Below are 19,129 nucleotides of genomic sequence, written 5' to 3'. Positions count from 1 at the left end.
GATGAAGGGAGGTTTTGTTGATGATATGATGGTCCTTTTACAGAACTCTAAAGATTTGACTAGTATTTTCTTAAATTAAAAAAATTGTGGAATGAAATAAGCATTTCTATTTGTTGTGAGTCAGTTAGAGTTAAATGACTTCCATAGGTCACACAACTAGGAAATCCTAAGTGTCTGAGGTAAAATTTGAATGCAAGTCCTCTTGACTCCAGGGCCAGTGCTCTGTTCACTGGGCCATCTAGTTACCTCTAAAATAAGCATTTCTGTATCATAGTATTATCAGAAAAAGATGGTTGTACATGAAACTGCAATTCTATTATATGCAACTTGCTATTCCTTTTAAATATATAATGAAGTTATCATGTAAATTTCTTTTTTTCTCTCTCTCCATTTATATACATATATATATGTATTATATATATATACACACACATACACACACACACACACACACACATAATGTGTATGTGTGTGTGTATGTGTAAAATTATTCTCTCTTTATTTCTACTTACCAATTCTTTTTCTGGATGCAGAGAGCATCATTCTTTATGTATCTTTAATAGTTAATTTGCAATATGACTTATTCACTCCAAGTCACTCTTAAAACAATTTTGCTGTTATTTTACAATGTTTCTTGGTTCTGCTTATTTTACTCTTCATTATTTTATGCAATTAATTAAATTTTTAAAATTTTTACTTTTTAAAACATTTTGTTTAAACTTTTAATTTTCAAAACATGCATAGATAATTTTTCAACATTGATCTTTACGAAACCTTCTGTTTCAAATTTTTTCCTCCTTCCCTCTATCCCCTCCTCTAAGTGGCAAGCAATCCAATATATGTCATACATGTTAAAATATATGTTAAATCCAATATGTGTAAACATATTCACACAATTATCTTGCTTCACAAGAAAAATCAGATCAAAAAGAAAAAATGAGAAAGAAAACAAAATGCAAGCAAACAACAATAAAAAGAATGAAAATGTTATGTTGTGATCCACATTTAGTCTCACAGCCCTCTCTCTGGGTGTATGTGGCTCTCTCCATCACAAGATCATTGGACGTGTCCTGAATCACCTCATTGCTGAAAAGAGCCATGTTTATCAGAATTGATCATTACATAATCTTGTTGCCGTGTACAATGTTCTCCTGGTTCTGTTCATTTCACTTAACTTCAGTTCATGTTAGTCTCTCCAGGTCTCTCTGAAATCCTCCTGCTGGTCATTTCTTACAGAACAATAATATTCCAATAACATTCATATACCATGACTTATTCAGCCATTCTCCAACTGATGGGCACCCACTCAGTTTCTAGTTCCTTGCCACTACAAAAAGGGCTGCCATGAACATGATATTAATACAACTACAAAATTGATTTTTACAAAAATCAAGACAGACCTATATAAACGAGGAAGTATTAATTTCTCATGGTTGCATATGTCCCATGTTGGAGAAGAATGCTTTGTATTTGCCGCTTTTTAAGTTTGAACTCACTATTCGGAGGGACTGGAAGCAGAGGACACGGCGTACTCTGCTTTGGGATGTTTTGGTAATTTCTATTCTTGCAAGACTTTCTCAATAAATAGCCTTTTAAAGAAGCTAATTGGCATTAACTAGTTAATTGACATAGGAAGGACATAAATTGGTTTAACAAGATGTAGGAAGACATATAGGATGAGGGCTGCCCAGCTTATCTGTGAGAAGTAGGCCTGGGGCAGTGCTGTGAATGGAGCATTTTTAGAAGTACACAGAATGAGCAAAGGGAAATCTAAAACATTTTATCTAGTACTGAAAATTCAAAGAGGGCTCGTCTCCTACAGGGGAACCCCTAGGAGACAGTTTAGTTGTCCAGGGAATGGAAGTAGTCCAGGGCTTAGTCAAGAAGCCCTGAATTCAAATCCAGCCCTAGTCACTTATTAGCTATATAGTCCTGGGATTGTTGTGAGGATCAAACAAGATTTTTGTAAAAGCACTTAGCACAGTACCTGGTCCATAGTAGGAGCTAAATAAATACTTATTCTCTTCCTTTCTCTCTCCATAGAAGAATTTCTAAGAGATCCTGATCACAATTTTAATTCATACTGAATTTGTTAACTGTATTCTAGAGTTCTAAAAATCTGTGTCATATTTAAAATAAATTAGCTTAATTCTGTTTGGCCACAGAGTTCAGGGTTAGGGTTAAGAGCTAGGTCCTGTTTATTTGTTTTTCAGGAGTGTCTGACACTTTGTGACTCCACTTGGAGTTTTCTTGGCAAAGATACTGGAATAGTTTGTCATATCTTTCTCTGACTCATTTTACAGATGAGGAAACTGAGGCAAATTAAAAGTTTGAAGTTCTTGGAGAGGATCCAAATGACATCACTATGTTAGAGTTGAATTACAGTGTGTCCGACTATGGCTGATCAGACCAATAAAAGCTCAGAATGCTCAGTCACAGGTCAGACACAAATAGTCCCTCTGAACATTAGGGGAGCTTCTCTAATTTTGCCCAACTCATGTTCCTTCTGACCTATTCAATTATGTTTTGCTCACAGACCACAGCACCTTTAAATGCTATTGCTTGGCGGTCCTGTGTCCGTGTCTCCCATGTCACACAATCAGTTCTAAAATTCTTAAGGGAGGCCTTGCAAGTGTCCTTATAGTGTTTTTTCTGACCACCTTAACCTGTGAATTTTCCATTAAAAAAATTATTAAAACACATCAAGGTAGTAACATGTTGACTGTTAGAGAACGACAAACAATGATGGAACCCAACTTTTACTGTTTTTTAATTTTCATAATGAGGGGCAGCTGGGGGCACAGTGGATAGAGCACCAGTTCTGAAGTCAGGAGGATCTGAGTTCAAATCTTAACACTTCCTGACTGTGTGACCCTGGGCAAGTCACTTAACCCCAATTGTCTCAGCAAAAAAAAAAAAAAAAAAAAAAAAAAATCACATGATTTTCATAATGAGATAAACACAATTGGAATGGATCCGTGAGAGTCTCACCTTCATCCCAGTTCCTGGTACGTGGGGACACCAGATAAGAAATGACTTGCTATGAGTCATATAGCAGGTAAGCTGCAGACCAAGTAATACCTCCCCCAAAACAAGCAGAACTGGGAAAAATGGGTCACTGAGTCAGCATCATTTCCAATAGGGACAGTGAAAAAAGGGACTTGATTTCTAATCTTACCTTTTGCTGCTTACTGTCTAGGTGACTTTGATCAAGTTACTTAATAGCTAGGATCTAGAACTTTAGAATTTTAAAGTTTGCAAAGTTCTTTACAGATATTTCCTCATTTTATCCTCAAAAAGGGAAGTAGGCACTATGACTATGCCCATTTTACAGATAAAGGAAATGAAGCAGGCAGAGGTTAGATCTGAGGGGTCACAGAACTAGTAACCCATCTGAGTTCAGTGCTCTACCCACTGACTCAGCCTCCTAACACAAACCTTTTTCTGGGTCTCAATTCTATGAATTTCTAAGTAGATGGTCTCTGAAATCCCTTCCCAACTTTGAGATTCTACACTTTTGAAGTCCTATGAAAATACAATCTGCCTGAAGGGAAAATTGTCAAGAATCCTTTCAACCTCCCCTAGTCCTTGCTTTTTTCCATCTTTAAATAGGAAACAGATGGGAGCTGTCACTTTGGCTCAGAGTGTGGAGAAGGGTGGAGGGAGTACTGGAGATAGGAAATGGAGCGGTATTTATAGAAAGCTATGGAAAAATGAGCTGGGGTTTGTTTGGTTGGGAGGCGCTTTCTGTAATGATTTAGGGTTTCAGCTTGAGATCTCCAAGAAGGCAGAGGGGTAGGGAGGGGGTGGGAAATGAAGGCAAGAACATCATTGTTCCCTCCGCCTTCCCCCAACCCCACCTCCTCCATAAGCTTACTATCTGAACCCCAATCAATGCAGATTTATTTTTCTTAACATTCATTTTTGTGAGATTGGGAATTCCAATTTTTCTCCCTTTCTTTTTTCCCTCACTCATCCTTCTGAGATAGGTTATATATATATATACATATGTTTAATATTATATATATAATCTTAAATGTTTATATATGTACATATATAAGTTTAACATTTTATATATATATAATTTTATATTTATATATATTGTATATAAATTTATTTTTATATTTCCATATAAAATATTTATATATATAAAATGTTAAACATATATTTATATATATATAATGTTAAACTTATTTCCATGTTAGTCATGTTGTAAAAGAGAAATCCAAACAACATGGAAAAATCATGAGAAAGAAAAACAGGGAAAAAAAGGTAAGGTAATACATTTTGATCTGCATTCAGACTCCATAGTCCTGTCTCTGGATGTGGATGGAACTTTCCATCAAAAGTCTATTGGAATTGCCTTGGATCACTAGAGTGCTGAAAAGAGTTACATCTATCAAAGTTGATCACACAATCTCGCTGTTATGGTGCACAATGTTCTCATTCTGCTCACTTCACTCAGCATCAGTTCGTGTAAGTCTTTCCAAGTTTTCCTGACATCGCCATGAGTCAGATATTTAAGAAGATTGGGACCCGAAGGGATGTGTCTGCTGATAGGTTGTGTCAGTAGAGGTACCCAGCCTGCCCCATCTTCACCCCCAGCAGCAGTGGCTGCAGATTCATGGATTTTTTGAGCAGATAATCCTGTAGATTATTCTTAGAGACCCCCTAGCCCTGTGACTTCCCTTAACAGATGAGCTGCTCGGACTCTGACTGTTGTGAAAAGGTGGCAGGTGTAAACTAATGTAATGGCTAGCATCTAGAGGAGGTAGCAAACAGCAGCAGATTTGGGATCGGCCTTCCACAAGCCTTTCCTGATTCTTCCAACCCCATTTTTAAACTATTTTGTTTTTGAAAACTATTAGGGCATAGTGAAAAGAGATCATAGGTTCAAGTTTTTACATTTGAAAATTCAGGTTAATGGAGGGACAAGATTCTGAGCACAATCCATTTATTAGTTATAAATATGCAGCAAAGATAAAAAAATGAATATGTTTGTTTATTCATGGTTCTTACAAGAAACAGACAATCTACCTAGGGACAGTCCTTGAGTGAATCTCTGCTTATAGATGTCAGAACGGGCCTTTTATTTCCTATCCTGAAGTTCAAAGTCCAATTTGGTTGAGGATGTGAAATTAATAGATTTCTTGGTCCTCCCATTGTGTGTCTTTGATATGTTCCTCCTCCCTCATCATACAATCCATGTTTAAAAATGACAGGAAAAAATGGGGGGGAGGGGGAGAAATTAATATTAATTAACTCATTAAAGAAGCACACTCAGTGTTTGTAGTTACTTTTAACCCACTTCTTGTTTGGTGATTTTTTTTTTTATCAGTTCAGTGGTTCAATATATTGTTTTGTAAAATTAATTCACTCAGCTGATGTGACCTTTCTCTAATAGGAAGGTCTCTACATAGAAATACAACTCTATAGGTTGCTCACATTAAATGGAGTAGCAGTAACCAACAAATTAGGTCAGTGGTGTCTCTCAGTGACTAAAGATGCCTCATTGAAGACCAACAGGGTCTTTTAAATATAGGGGTATCTTCTTTCTGATTGGTTTACTGGTACATCATTGGCACCTTTCCTGGCAAAGGTGAGACAATCCCCATTGGTAGAAATTTTAGTTAGAAATTGGATTAAGATTTACCTTATCTCCTTCTCAATTACATTACATCTTCAGGTGATAAGATTTGTATGCAGATATGAGTATAGTCTGGAAAAAAAATCTTTGATTTGTATCAACTTTCATTTAAATTAAATTAAATGGGTGGTAGGTGAAGTTACCAAGATGGATACTAGGATAGTTGTTTTTTCAGTCATGTCTGATGCTCTGTGATTCCATTTAGGGGTTTTCTTTTCTTTTTTCTTTTTTTTTTTTTGGCATTCATATTTATACAATTATCTTGCTACATAAGAAAAATCAGATCAAAAAGTTAAAAAAAGAGGAAGAAAATAAAATTCAAAAAAACCACAACAAAAAAGAATGAAAATGCTATGTTGTAATCCACATTCAGTTCCCACAGTCCTCTCTCTGGGTGTAAATGGCTCTCTTCATCACAAGATCATTGGAACTGGCCTGGATCATGTCACTGTTGAAGAGAGCCACGTCCATCAGAATCATTGTATAATCTTCTTGTTGCCATGTATAATGATCTCCTGGTTCTGCTCATTTCACTTAGCATCAGTTCATGTAAGTCTCTCCAGAGCTCTCTGAAATCATCCTGCTGATCGTTTCTTATAGAACAATAATAGTCCATAACATTAATATACCACAACTTATTCAGCCATTCCCCAAATTGATGGGCAGCCACTCACCTTCCAGTTCCTTGCCACTACAAAAAGGATTGCCAAAACCATTTCTGTATATATGAATCCTTTTCCCTCTTTTATGATTTCCTTAGGACACAGACCCAGTAGTGAGACTGCTGGATCAAAGGGTTTGTACAGTTTGATAACTTTTTAGGCATAGTTCCAAATTGCTCTCCAGAATGGTTGGATCAGTTCACAAGTCCACCAACAACGTATTTATCAGAGTCCCAGTTTTCCCACATCCCCTCCAACATTCATCATTATTTTTTCCTGTCATCTTAGTCAATCTGACAGGTGTGTAGTGGTATCTCAGAGTTGTCTTAATTTGAATTTCTCTGATCTGGATGGTGATTTGGAGCACCTTTTCATGTGACTAGAAATAGTTTCAATTTGTCTGTTCATATCCTTTGACCATTTATCAATTGAAGAACAGTTTGAATTCTTATAAATTAGAGTCAATTCTCTATATATTTTAAAAATGCGACCTTTATCAGAACCTGGGGCAGGGAGTTTTTACTTTGTCTCCTCATTTCCACAATATTTAGGGCAGTTTGGTGGCACCATAGTGGATAAAGTACTGGACCTGAAGATGGAAGGGCTCATCTTCTTGAGTTCAAATTTAGCTTCAGACACTTACTAGCTGTGTGACCCTGGGTATGTCACTTCACCTTGTTTGCCCTCATTTCCTCATCTGTAAAATGAGTTAGAGAAGGAAATGGCAAACTAGTCTAATATCTTTGCCAAAAAAAATCCTAATGGGGTCATGAGAAGTCATATAGAACTGAAATTACTGAACAACAGCAGCAGCACAACATTTAGCAACATCACTACTTAACAAGTGCTTGCTGATCAATTAATTGGACAAGTCATTGAATTTCTCAAAGCCTCAGTTTCATGATCACTAGAATGGGAACCATAATCACAGAACTTACTTACCTTGCAGGATTATGAGGAAAGTATTTCATAATGTAAACCTTAATGGGCAATAGAAGTGGATTTATTATTATCCTTTCTTTTTTTTTTCATCTTTATGGTTGATGGAGCTCAGATTGGCTCCCTGGACAAGTCACTATACTGCTGATTTTTTTTTTTTTTGCCTAGTGTTCATCAAATGAATGCACAGATTGATAATATGATTGATTTTTATAATTGCATAAACATGTCTTTATTCAGCTTATCTAGCAAGTGACCTTATGCCAGTGATTTGCCCTCATTTTTTTTCTCTCCATAAAATATCAAATGATAATGGCACACTCTTTCTTCCTCAGAAGGCAGTTGTTACAAGGAAACCTTTCAGAGTTCTGGAAGTGAGAGTTTCCTCAATTTCTCACCCAGCATGCTATGTGACTCTGGCCAAATCATAGAATCTTTCTCAACCCTTAGTTTCGGGATCTGTAAAATGGGAAGAAAAAGCATTTGCCCTTAGCTGCCTCATTATATTGTTTCAAAAAAGTGCTTTGTAAACCTCCAAGGGCTATGGAAACATAGGATTTTTATTATTGTTTTTCTTCAGCCAGCTTTGTGTGATCATGTGCAAGCTGCCTCCTATCAGCCATAAAACACAAAAGATAATGTAAGACTGCCAACCCCTTCCACTGTATCATGAGAAATCAATGTCTGTAAATTGCTTGAGAATTTGTAAAGTGCTAACTCAGTGATGAATGAGCCTGGGCTTCTGCTGTCCCCATTTTCTTTCAAGTGGTGAAACAATGAGGCAATAATGATGAAGCTTTTAGGGAAAAACATGTTTATATGTGACCTGGATGAATGGAGCCGCCACCTGGACCAGGACAACTGAGGAGCAGCTGAGATTGCCACGTCTTTGTGGCGGAGTGCCCAACTGGATGTGCTGACAAACAAACCAACAAATAAAATTGGTATCTTTGGAAGAAAAGCACTTCATTTCTGAAATCAGAGAAAAAAGCTTGATTGTTAGCTGAATCCAGTTCTAACCAGAGTCCCCTCATCTGGCCTTGTGTCTGACATGCTCAGGGAAAGAGAGTTGGCAATGGTTAAGACCCACAGGCCAAGGCTACCCCTAGGAGAAGTCTAGAGTAAATCCACCTTTGCATTATACCCATCACTCATCGGTACGTTTATGCTAGTGACCTCAGTGGTAATTGAAAGCTTAGTGTCAAGGTACCACCCCTATGGGATGCCCCTGTCTTGTGATCTTCTGGTACCCAGATGCCATAAAAAATAAGGAAGGGTTCCCAGATCTCAGTGTGAAGGAGAGTAATGGTGGTCCAGTCTAGACATTCTTTATTTTTTAATTAAGTTTATTTCTTTTTAATACACATTGCTTTATGAATCATGTTGGGAGAAAAAAAATCAGAACAAAAGAGAAAAACCACGGGAGAGGAAAAAAAAAAAAACAGAGAAGAAGTGAAGATAGGATGATTTACATTCAATTTCCTTAGTTCTTTCTCTGGATATAGATGGCATTTTTCTGTCCAAAGTCTATTGGGATTGCCTTGGATCACTGGACCACTGAGAAAAAACACATCTTTCATAGTTGATCATTGCACAATCTTACTGTTGCTGTGTACAATATATTCCTGGGTCTGCTTGTTTTGGTCAGTACCAATTCATATAAATCTATCCAGGTCCTACTCTTAGAATTCAACCTCCACACATTTGCCTGTTTTCAGTTTCCCTTTCACTGCTTTCTAGGTGCTGGAGTAACTAAATTTTCCTTACTCCCTGGAAATCAGTTATACCTCTTGGACTCAGAAGTCTGATGCACTCCATCCTCTTTTTTGTCATGCTCTGATCCAAACTTATAACCTATTTCTGAGCTCCTGTTACCTAGTTTATCCTGACAACATCAGTCTCTTTCAAACACAAGTTCTGGCCACTGGACTTCTTTGTCTGCAAAAGAGCTTCTGAGATAGACCCAAAAGGTTCTAATTGAAAAAAAAGGTTCTACGATAGACCGCAAAAGGTTCTGAGATAGACCCCAAAACATTCTGAGATAGACTTCAAGAAGTTCTGAGATAGACCTCAAGAAGTTCTGAAAAAATTTCTATGCTTTCCTTTCTAAATAAACTATAGTTCATCCTTGCCATTCTTTAGTTCATTCTTGCCATTCTTCCTCCCTTCTGTTGTTCAGTTGTTTTCAGTGAGGACTGACTCTGTAACCTTGTTTGGAATTTTCTTGGCAAAGATACTAAAGTCATTTGACATTTTCTTCTCCAGCTCACTTTACAGATGAAGAAACTGAGGCAAACAGAATTAAGTGACTTACCCAAAGTCACACAATCAGTAAACGTCTGGTTCTATCCACTGTACCTCACTCTCCTTTAGGAAACTGAAATAAGAGGAGGAACTGTTGATACTCTTTGGAGAAAGAGAGCTGGATTTACTCTCCTGCAGTGGAATAAGATGAGTTCTCCCCAAAAGTGAGTCTCTCAACTTCCTGAATTGATAGGATGGCTTGGTAAAAAGATCCCTATGCCTGGTCAGGAGAAAGCGTTCAAATTTTGCTTCCAGTAAACACACGTGTGAAATGAAGTAAATAGGAATGGGGGATTTCTAAATTCGAATTTCCAAATCTAATTCTTCCAATTCTAATTTCTGTCTGACAGAAAGGAAACCTGCATAAATTCGCGCTAAATCAGATGTTGAAGAGGAAAATCATGAGAGAAAAGGGTAGAAAGTTAAATGGAAACCAGAGCCTTGAATGGTGGGTTAATGAGGTAGACTTTTATCTAAAGTCAACAGGAAGCAAATAGCAAAAGGAAGACCAACTCTACAGTCAGAAAAAAAAAAATGGGTTCAAATCCTATCACTAATGTTTACTTCCTGTTTAGGTTAATAAAGCTCTTTTGACCTGTTTTCAGATCTATGTAATAAGGAGATTGGACCAGATAATCTCTGAGATTCTTTCTGCTTTGAAGCTCAGGGAAACAAAGAAGAGGGGAGTGATCTAATGAAAATGAAGTTTTGTCAAGAAAAGTAGCATGCATACTAGACACTGTTCTGAGCTAGGAATCAGTGAGACCTAGATTCATATTCTGCCTTTACTAGCTAACTGACCCTGGACCTCAGTTATCTGGATACTATGTAAGGTTGGAGGACTAAGGGACCCATGAGGAGGAGAATGGTCTCTGGATTGTGTTTGATAAGTTGAACTTAAATCTTCATAACATGAGTCCTTCCCTTGGACCCAACAGATGGGAAAATGTCTTTAATAAGGCATTTGTGTTCACTTGATATTGAAAGGAAGAGTCCAGACCAACTCTTGGCAGCTTGGGAGGTTCCTTTGATCAGAGTACAGTAAATGTAAATCCTCTTCTCTCTTCTTCTCCTCTCCTTAGTGTTTAACAACGAGATCTCAAAAAAAAAAAAAAAAAAGTGTACGTGACACATTTTAAAGTTTAATCTGCATTGTTGACATTTTCTCCATCACTTCTTAAATCTAGACAATCATCAAAACAATAAAAGCTCCAATTTGTAGCATTTTATTTCTTTCCTTTTTTTTTTTTTAAGAGCAGTACTTTCTTTTTATTTGATTTTTTTTTCTTTTCCAGGGAAAACATACATGTTACAGAATCTGTAAACACAACAATGTTTACACTGACCTTTGAATTTAATACATTTTGGAATGTTGTAATACTCATCAAACCCAATGTAATATAGCCTTTAATTTCTGAAGTGTAAATGCTTATACTGAAAATTTAACAACAGGCTATCCAGTTCCAGTAAATCTCTGCCTGCAGGAAAATCAGTAGAAAGCTGCTATTTAGAAGTCTCAGTATTATTTTTATTATGTCTATTATTTTCTTCTTTTTCTTTCTTTCTTTCTTTCTTTCTTTCTTTCTTTCTTTCTTTCTTTCTTTCTTTCTTTCTTTCTTTCTTTCTTTCTTTCTTTCTTTTTTTTGCTGAAGCAATTGGGGTTAAGTGACTTGCCCAGGGTCAAGGATCCTTCTGTACAATTTTGTGACACACATTCCTCCCTCCCCCCATCTCTTTTTAAGTTTGACATCACAGAGGATTGAGTCTCAGGTCCCTTCCGGTTATAAAGCGACTTTTTCCTGCTCCCTTGTCACTGCTGCCACCTGGTGCCACAGGTCAGAACAACACTTGAGAAAATCATTGTGACAAGATTTTTTTCTCTTGGGGGTCTTTTTAAAAATCTAGAAGAAAGAAGTACACACTTGAGTCACAGGAAGTCAGTCAGTTAGCAACTATTAATCACCTACTATGTGCCAAGAGCCAAGGATTCAAAAAGAGGCAACCCCCCCAAAAAAAAACCACAAAAAAAAAACAAAAACAAAAACTAAGCAGTCCTTGTTTTCCAGATCTGTGCTGTACAGTCATTTCCTTTATGTTCAACTCTCCGTCACTCCATTTGGTGCTTTCTTAGCAAAGATATTGAACTGGCTTGCCATTTTCTTCTCCAGCATTTTACAGGAGAAGAAAGGGACAAAAACAGAATTAGTTGGCTTGTCCAGAGTCACCCAGCCATTAAGTGTCTGAGACCAGGTTTGAACTCGTATTCCTGATTTGAAGTCCTGTGCTTTTCTCAAGACCTTAGAAGTCAGTTATGGAAATAGTTTGCATGACTACACGGGTATAATCTATATCAAATTACTTGCCTTTTCAATCAGAGGTGGAGGTGAAAAGGAAGAGAGAGAATTTGGAACTCAAAGTTTTAAAAACAAATGTTTAAAATTGTCTTTACATGTAACTGAAGAAAAATAAAATATTAAATAATATTTAATTATTATATATTATATATAATATGCATATTATATATGATATATTTATATTACCATGATATTATTAATAAATAGTAAATTTAAAAGGGCACCAGAGAAGACATCTAAACCTGAAGCCATCCCTGCCATCTTCTCTGCTATTGCAACGTTCCTGCAGATGATTTCAGTGAGCCCCTAGACCACGAGTTTACATTCTAATGCTTTTATTCCATTACAAAATAATTCTTTTGCCCACATGGGCAATGGTCTACAGAACATTCAAGAAAGAGATCTAATAGCTGGGGAATAACTTGTCTCAGGACCATTTCTGTCTGATTTCTGATAAACTCAAATAAGAAGAATAAGATTTAAAAATTAACATCAATAATAATAATGTCATTTTAGAAAGGCTAACACTTCACCATTTTAAAGCAGATAAACTGGTTCAAAATGTTCAGCTCCAATGGGGGTAATTGGAGAATTTCCTCCCGTATTCTAGGCTGGGGTATATCCTGAGTCTTCACCTTTGTCCCTTTTGGTGGGCCCTTGCTCAAACACTTCCAGTGACAAAACCAGGCTGCTGACTGCTCATTTGATCGCTGATTGGGATTTTTGACTAGATAAAAGAGGCTGTTCTTTGCCTTTCTTAACTTAGCCTTAATCAATGAATGAGCACTGCCTCAGTCAAACTAAGACCTTTTCAAACCCTTTGCTGAAAAGGTCAGCGTCTCCCACTGCATCCAGGGCCATCTCTAGCCAGCCTGATCTATATCTTGACACTGGACCCACATGACTCTGGAGAGAAAGTGAGAATGGTGATCCTGCACAACCCTCCCTCACCTAAATCCAATTCACTTGCATGTCATGACATTACCTCCGTGATGTCAGGGTCCTCTTCCAGAGCAAGGGATAAACAAGAATCTTTCTAGATGAGATCCCTTTTGTAGATACCCTAGGCAGGGGTTATTCCTGTTTTGTTTAAGGAAGTTTTTCTGGAATAATTTAAGGTGGGAGTATAACGAACCAAAGAGTGATTGAAAAACCTAATTCCTCTCTTCTCCTCCCTTTGAAGTCAGATTCTCCTTTGACTGAACCTAGCCATTTTGAGTCCAGAGTCAGACCCTTTGTAGGAAGAGGCACCCACCTTGGGCTACAGATAATGGAAGAATATTTCCTGAGCAAAAAGAGACATTAACGATAGTGATCCCTCATCTCTAGACTTGTCTGATGCAACCAAGTGATCCGCCACCAGATGGCACCTATGAAATGGCTAAAATACAAGAATAGTCCATTAGCTTTGAGCTCCCAGTCTGAGTAGCTCTGCTTGGAAGACAAGAGACTCCTCCATTGTCTCATCCCTCGGGTTCTTTCAGGGAAGCTTGAGCCTTTTATCATTACTTGTTTTGCTGTTTGTTTTGATCCCTTTTCTCGGTCTTTCCTCAGTTGTCTGCTCTCACTGCCAGTCCTGTGTAAGCAACTGAGACAAGGAAACAAGCAACTGGTTCAAGGAAACAAGCCTGGCCCTCACGCCTGGCAAGCTCTCAGCCAGTTAAACGTTTAGCGGTATCTATTTTGTACCAATTGCTGGGATAAGGCTAGAGATATAAAGTCAAAAGGCAGGCCCAGCCCTCACAGAGCTCCCATTCTACCAGGGGATAGATAGACAAGACAAAGAGATAGGTAGACAAATAAGATGAATACAGGAGAAGTTGGGAATTATTGACAGAGGATAAGCACTAGAATTTAAGGGAGATCCAGTGGGTAGTCCTGGAGTCAGGAGGATCCAGCTTCAGACACTAGCTGTATGATCCTGGGCAAGTCACTTAACCCTGACTGCCTCCCAAAAAAATTCCTTAAAAAAAAATCAAGTGGGATTGGGAAAGACTTCCTGTAGGAGTGGGGATTGCCTTGTGCCCCAGCTCCCTAACTATCACACAGAGTGCTCATATCTTCATTTGGCTTGCCATAACTTCACTAGGGCAGCTAGATGATACAATTGATAGAACTGGACCTAGAAGCAAGAAGACTTATCTTCCTGAGTTCAAATCTGATCTCAGACTTTTACTAGCTATATGATTCTGGGCAAATCACTTTACACACTTACCTAATTTTCCTTATCTATAAAATGAGCTGAAGAAGAAAGTGGCAAACCATTCCAGTTAGTTTGTCAAGAAACTCCAAACAGGGTCACAAAGAGTTGGACACAATGGAATGATAACAAAGATTCATTGTCACGTGGCTTTTGGGACAGAACATCTGCGTCCATGTTAGTTTTCCTTGGGCTACAGTATGTTGAACTCATAGTTAGTGCTGCTACCCATCTCTGGCACGTAGCGTCCCACCCTGAACTAGCCAAAATATTTCAGCATGTCCATACTTGGAGATTTGCTCCATATGTTTAATTTCTCAAGCACTGAGTAAGAACCCACTTCCAAGAAAGGAACTCTAGCTCATGAAGAGGGTAAGGAGTGTCAAAAGCAGTCAAAGGCAAGTACCCTTGGTCCTTCACTCTCTTAATGTAGCACAATTCCCAAGCCCTCCAGGCTGGTACTTTGGTACAGAGCAAAAGGCTTTGCATAGGTAACAGTGGTGCATGTTGGCCAATAGTTTAATCTTTGTTCACATTTGCTCATCCATCCATCGTCCATCTCTGAAAAGTTTTGTAGAGTTTTGAAGACAATTAACCATTTCTTGCCCCTTTGCTTTTGGGCTCTATTTATTCTCATCATATATTTATGACTGAAGTCATCCAGTAGTTTACCAAGAATGGGGTTCTTAACCAATTTGTAATAACCATCAAATTCTAGAAAAGCAACTGATTCTCAGTGATTCTGCAGACATAGCATAATGGTAAAGATTTCCTGAAGAAGACAGTGCTTAAGATGCATCTTAAAGGAAAAGGATTCTGGGAAGTGGAGGTAAGAAGGGAGGGCATTCCAGGTGTCAGCACAAAGTACAGAGATGGGAGATGGAGTTTTGAATATGAAGAACAGAGAGAACAGCTGGCATGGAGAACCTCATAAATATTTGATGCTTGCTTAATTGCTGGGGAGCACCTGGCAATGAGGTATCAGATGTGATCTGAGGTATTGGAAAAAGATCTGAGTCCTTCTTTCTATTCCTTGGTCAAGGATGCTCAGGATCCTAAGAGGGAAAGCAAGAAAAAGGAGTGAACAGTCTGCATGACTGCTGGCACCTGCTGGTGTTCATTGGCCAAAACATATAGAACAAAGCCTGGTGGGGAAGCTGGCAGAGTCTCCCATGGGAGGCACTGCAGCTCCAGCAAAGGAAGAACCTTTACCTGCTATCATAGAGCAGGTTATCCTTGCATTAAGCAGACTACAAAAAAATAAATAAATGTATATATTACTAGAAGAGATATGACTCATTTTATAGATTCTTTTGTTCATATCTATTCTTTATTCTTTATTCTATTTACGTATATATAGTGAAGAAAGATTTAAAATATTGGCCAACATGCACCACTGTTGCCCATGCAAAGCCAGGCAAGCCTTTTGCTCTGCACAGAAACACCAGGTTGGAGCGCTTGGGAATTGTGCTACAATATATATTTATTATTATTATTTATATCTTTTGTTTTGCTTTAAATAGCAAAGAAAAAGATCAATGTTCAAGATTATCTTCCTGATCTTGAATGGACTACTTCCTTCTTAGGGCCACACTTTCCTCATTTGGAAACTGAGGTTTCTGGACTTGGTTTATGAGATCCAATTATTGATGATCTTGTGACCTGTGTGTCCTTGAATAATTCCTTCCCTCCTTAAAATTCAGTTCTATTTTTAAAATGAGATAAGGCCACTAGATGGCAGAATGAATAAAGCACCAGGTCTGGAGTCAGGAGGACCCGAGTTCAGATTTGTCCTTAATAATTTATTAGCTGTGTGCCGCCAGGCAAGTCACTTAACCCCAATTGCTTTGCAAAAAAAAGCAAAAAAACAAAAAGAGCTTGTACTAGATCAGATGCTCTTAATACAGGAGCTGTTGGTTTCTTTCTTTTTTTAATATTGTGATAACTATTTCACTATAATCCTATGTGGTTTATTTTATGCATTTAAAAGCACTGTTCTGAGAAGGGACCTTAAGGTTTCTCCAAACTGACAGAGGGATTCATGACTTAAAAAACAAACAAAAAAAACAAGGGTGATGGTGGTGGTGAACTCCTGGTACACAGAAAAGTCAGACGCATAATAAGAGAAACAGTCTCAGATTCAGGAAGTTCTGAATTCAAGTGCTGCCTTTGACTCATCCTGACTGTGTGATCCTGGGCAAGAGATTGACCTTAATGCCCCAGTCAGCCTTTTAAGGCCCCAAGGTACAACCAGCCTGGGTAAAGATGATCCCCTTCAGGACTTCACCAGAGTGATGAAATCACAAATCCCTGGACCATGAAAATACAGACTAAGCTCCTAAGAGGGAAGCTCCAAAAACTAAAGGGATAAGGAGAGCCTTGAACATCTGAACTAAGAGAGCTAAGAAGGAAGTTCAGGATGCTGCCAGGGGACTCTGATATTTGAACTACTTATAAAGAAGAAATTAAATCCAGAGAAAGAAGGGAAGGGACACTGCTAAAATCATACAGCTACTAAAGGACAGAGTTGAGACCTGAAGTCTCCCAATCCAGGAGCCTTTTCCCCTCCCAAGGCTGCTTCTCTAATCCAGGTAATTGCAAGGAAAAACTTTTATGTTGTGATATTATATTTCAATATAATTGGTTTCCTTTATGATTCTATGTATTTTATTTTATATATTTTAAAATATCCTGGGAATTACAAAAATTGGTGGAATCACTTTTAAGTGTTGAAGAAGCTTGGGGTATACTAGGGTATCAAGAAGACTTCCCAGGGTTCTTTTTTTCTTGCAAGGAAGTATTCCACTCCTATCCCTGTGCACAGATTAGTACTCCTTCCTCACCTGGGGCTTTCTAACCCTTGAAGATCCCTCCACCCTGCATCTCCCTTCTTCCCTTTGGGAGATTTCTTCCTGGGAGGCTTCCATTTTGGGTAGACACCTGAGTCAATAATGCTTCATTTCTCTAATGTCTCTGAAATCAACTCTAACTTTAGCCCTGGCTCCTAAGGGGTTATCTTCTCTATACTCTCCTCCCTTTTCAGCTCCCTTTTATGTGATTGTTTTTCTCCATTTGAATATAATCTCCTCGACTCTGCTGTATTCCCAGTATTTAGGATAAAGCCTGGCACACAGCAAGTGCCTATTAAATGCTTACGGTCTGAATCCATCCCTCCCCTCCAGGTCCTAGTCTGACTCACCTGGTGATTGGATTTCTAACCTGTTATTTTCTCCTCTGTATTTAAGCAAAATTTTTGCCAAAGGCCTCAATTCCCCCTTTCCTCCAGCCCTCCTTTATCTTCTTCCTTTGCTTCAAGCTGGCCTGCAAAAGGGGAGAATAAGCAGCAATCTGTTGGTATGACAAGCTACTTATCAGTTCTGTAGCTGGGAAAAGACTCGAGAGAGTTTTTGAGTGTGGGGAGCTTCCCGGGAAAGATGGTTCCAAAGAAAAGACCCTTAAATGTAGGGCGTTAGAGAGGGGAAGGCCCTGAAAATGGGATACTGGAGCTAAGAACATGGTATGTCCAAGGTGGAGGGGGTGGGGAAGCTTTAGAACAGCTGGGAAGGGTCTTAGAACACAGGAGTTCATCAGACTCCCCAAAGCTGCTCTATTTCTGTCCATAACCACACAATCCTCTTTTCCTTCCGGACAAAATAGCTCTTCTTGTCGTGTGAAGATCCACTCAAAGTCAATGCTCTCAGTAACATGGGAGATTTTCATTTTTATAGGCTCCTGATTATAGGCAGCTTCAGGAGAGAGAATCAGGGTTCCTGGCCAGTCTACTCCAGAGCCCAGACTTCCAAATTGGTCACACTGATCCCTTTTCACACACCCCATTGCCCTTCCCAGGAAGAGGCAAGTTACTTGGCCTGCTTACTTATGCCTGGGGGAGAATGGCCTCCCCCAGAGAGGGTCTGGCCCTCCTTCCTGTATTTCTTGGCAAGCCTCGTGGTTGCCAAGGTCTGCAGTTGGCTGGCTACCTGCCCTGGTGTTGGCTGTCCCACGAGATGAAAGTTCATTACCTCACAAGGCAGGGCTCCCTTTTCTCAATTTTTCCTCCTCTACCTTCTCCTGAAGGGCCCAGCAGTGCTGAAAACCACTCTAGTCATTTCCTTCTCCACCCTTTGTAACTTCAGAGTGTTAGCAAGAGGGGCACACCATGCTTGCTTTCTGCCCAGTCTGGGTTGGGGAGGGAGAGCAAGCAAACAGTGATTCCTCTTCGCCCTTTTAAACAAGATAGCTAAGACTATCTTCTATTGAATTCATCTGAACCATGGCTACCTTAGGGGTGTGTATGTGGTTCACGCCCAGGTAGATTAATAATACCCACATAGGTCTGCCTAGAAAAAGCTCACAGGGACACATCTCTAGAGTTGCTTCCCCAAGAAAGACTTTGATTCCTTCCACGAAGGGAAGGGGGAGCTGGGAACTAGAGACTGAGGCTATTCTGCTCCCCTTAGCATGAAGGGATACCAGATTAGAATCATATCTATCTACTCCCCTTAGATATTACTAACCCAGGGCATGTGGATTTTTTAAAGTACAAAGCACTGGGCTAAGCTCTGGAGAAACAAAAATAGAAATGAAACAATCCCTGCCTTTGAATGTTCAAAGATGGAAAAAAAGAATACATCAAAGGCAGCTAGGTAGCATCGCAGTGGATAGAGCGCTGGGCCTGGAGTCAGGAAACCTCAAGTTTGTGAGTTCAAATCTGACCTCAGACCTTTACTAGCCGAGTGACCCTGAGTTGGAGAGGGAACCAGCACACCACTCTAATATCTTTGCTAAGAAAAACCTCAATGTGGTCACCAAGAGTTGAACATGACTGACTCAATAATAACAAAGGAATTAATTTATGGGTATACAGATACAAAGATCTACAACGTATATGCAGACTAATTACACAGTAATTTTACTGGGTGGAAAAGGGGAATTAACAGCTTGGGAAATAAAGAAAGGCCTCTTGTAGAAAGTTTAGAGTCACTTGGAAGGGAGTAAAGGGTTGCCGGAAACAAAGGTGAGG

This window comes from Antechinus flavipes, chromosome 5, assembly GCF_016432865.1.
Source record: "Antechinus flavipes isolate AdamAnt ecotype Samford, QLD, Australia chromosome 5, AdamAnt_v2, whole genome shotgun sequence".
In the NCBI taxonomy this organism is placed as follows: Eukaryota; Metazoa; Chordata; class Mammalia; order Dasyuromorphia; family Dasyuridae; genus Antechinus; species Antechinus flavipes.
Note: the sequence above shows the minus strand (reverse complement) of the source record.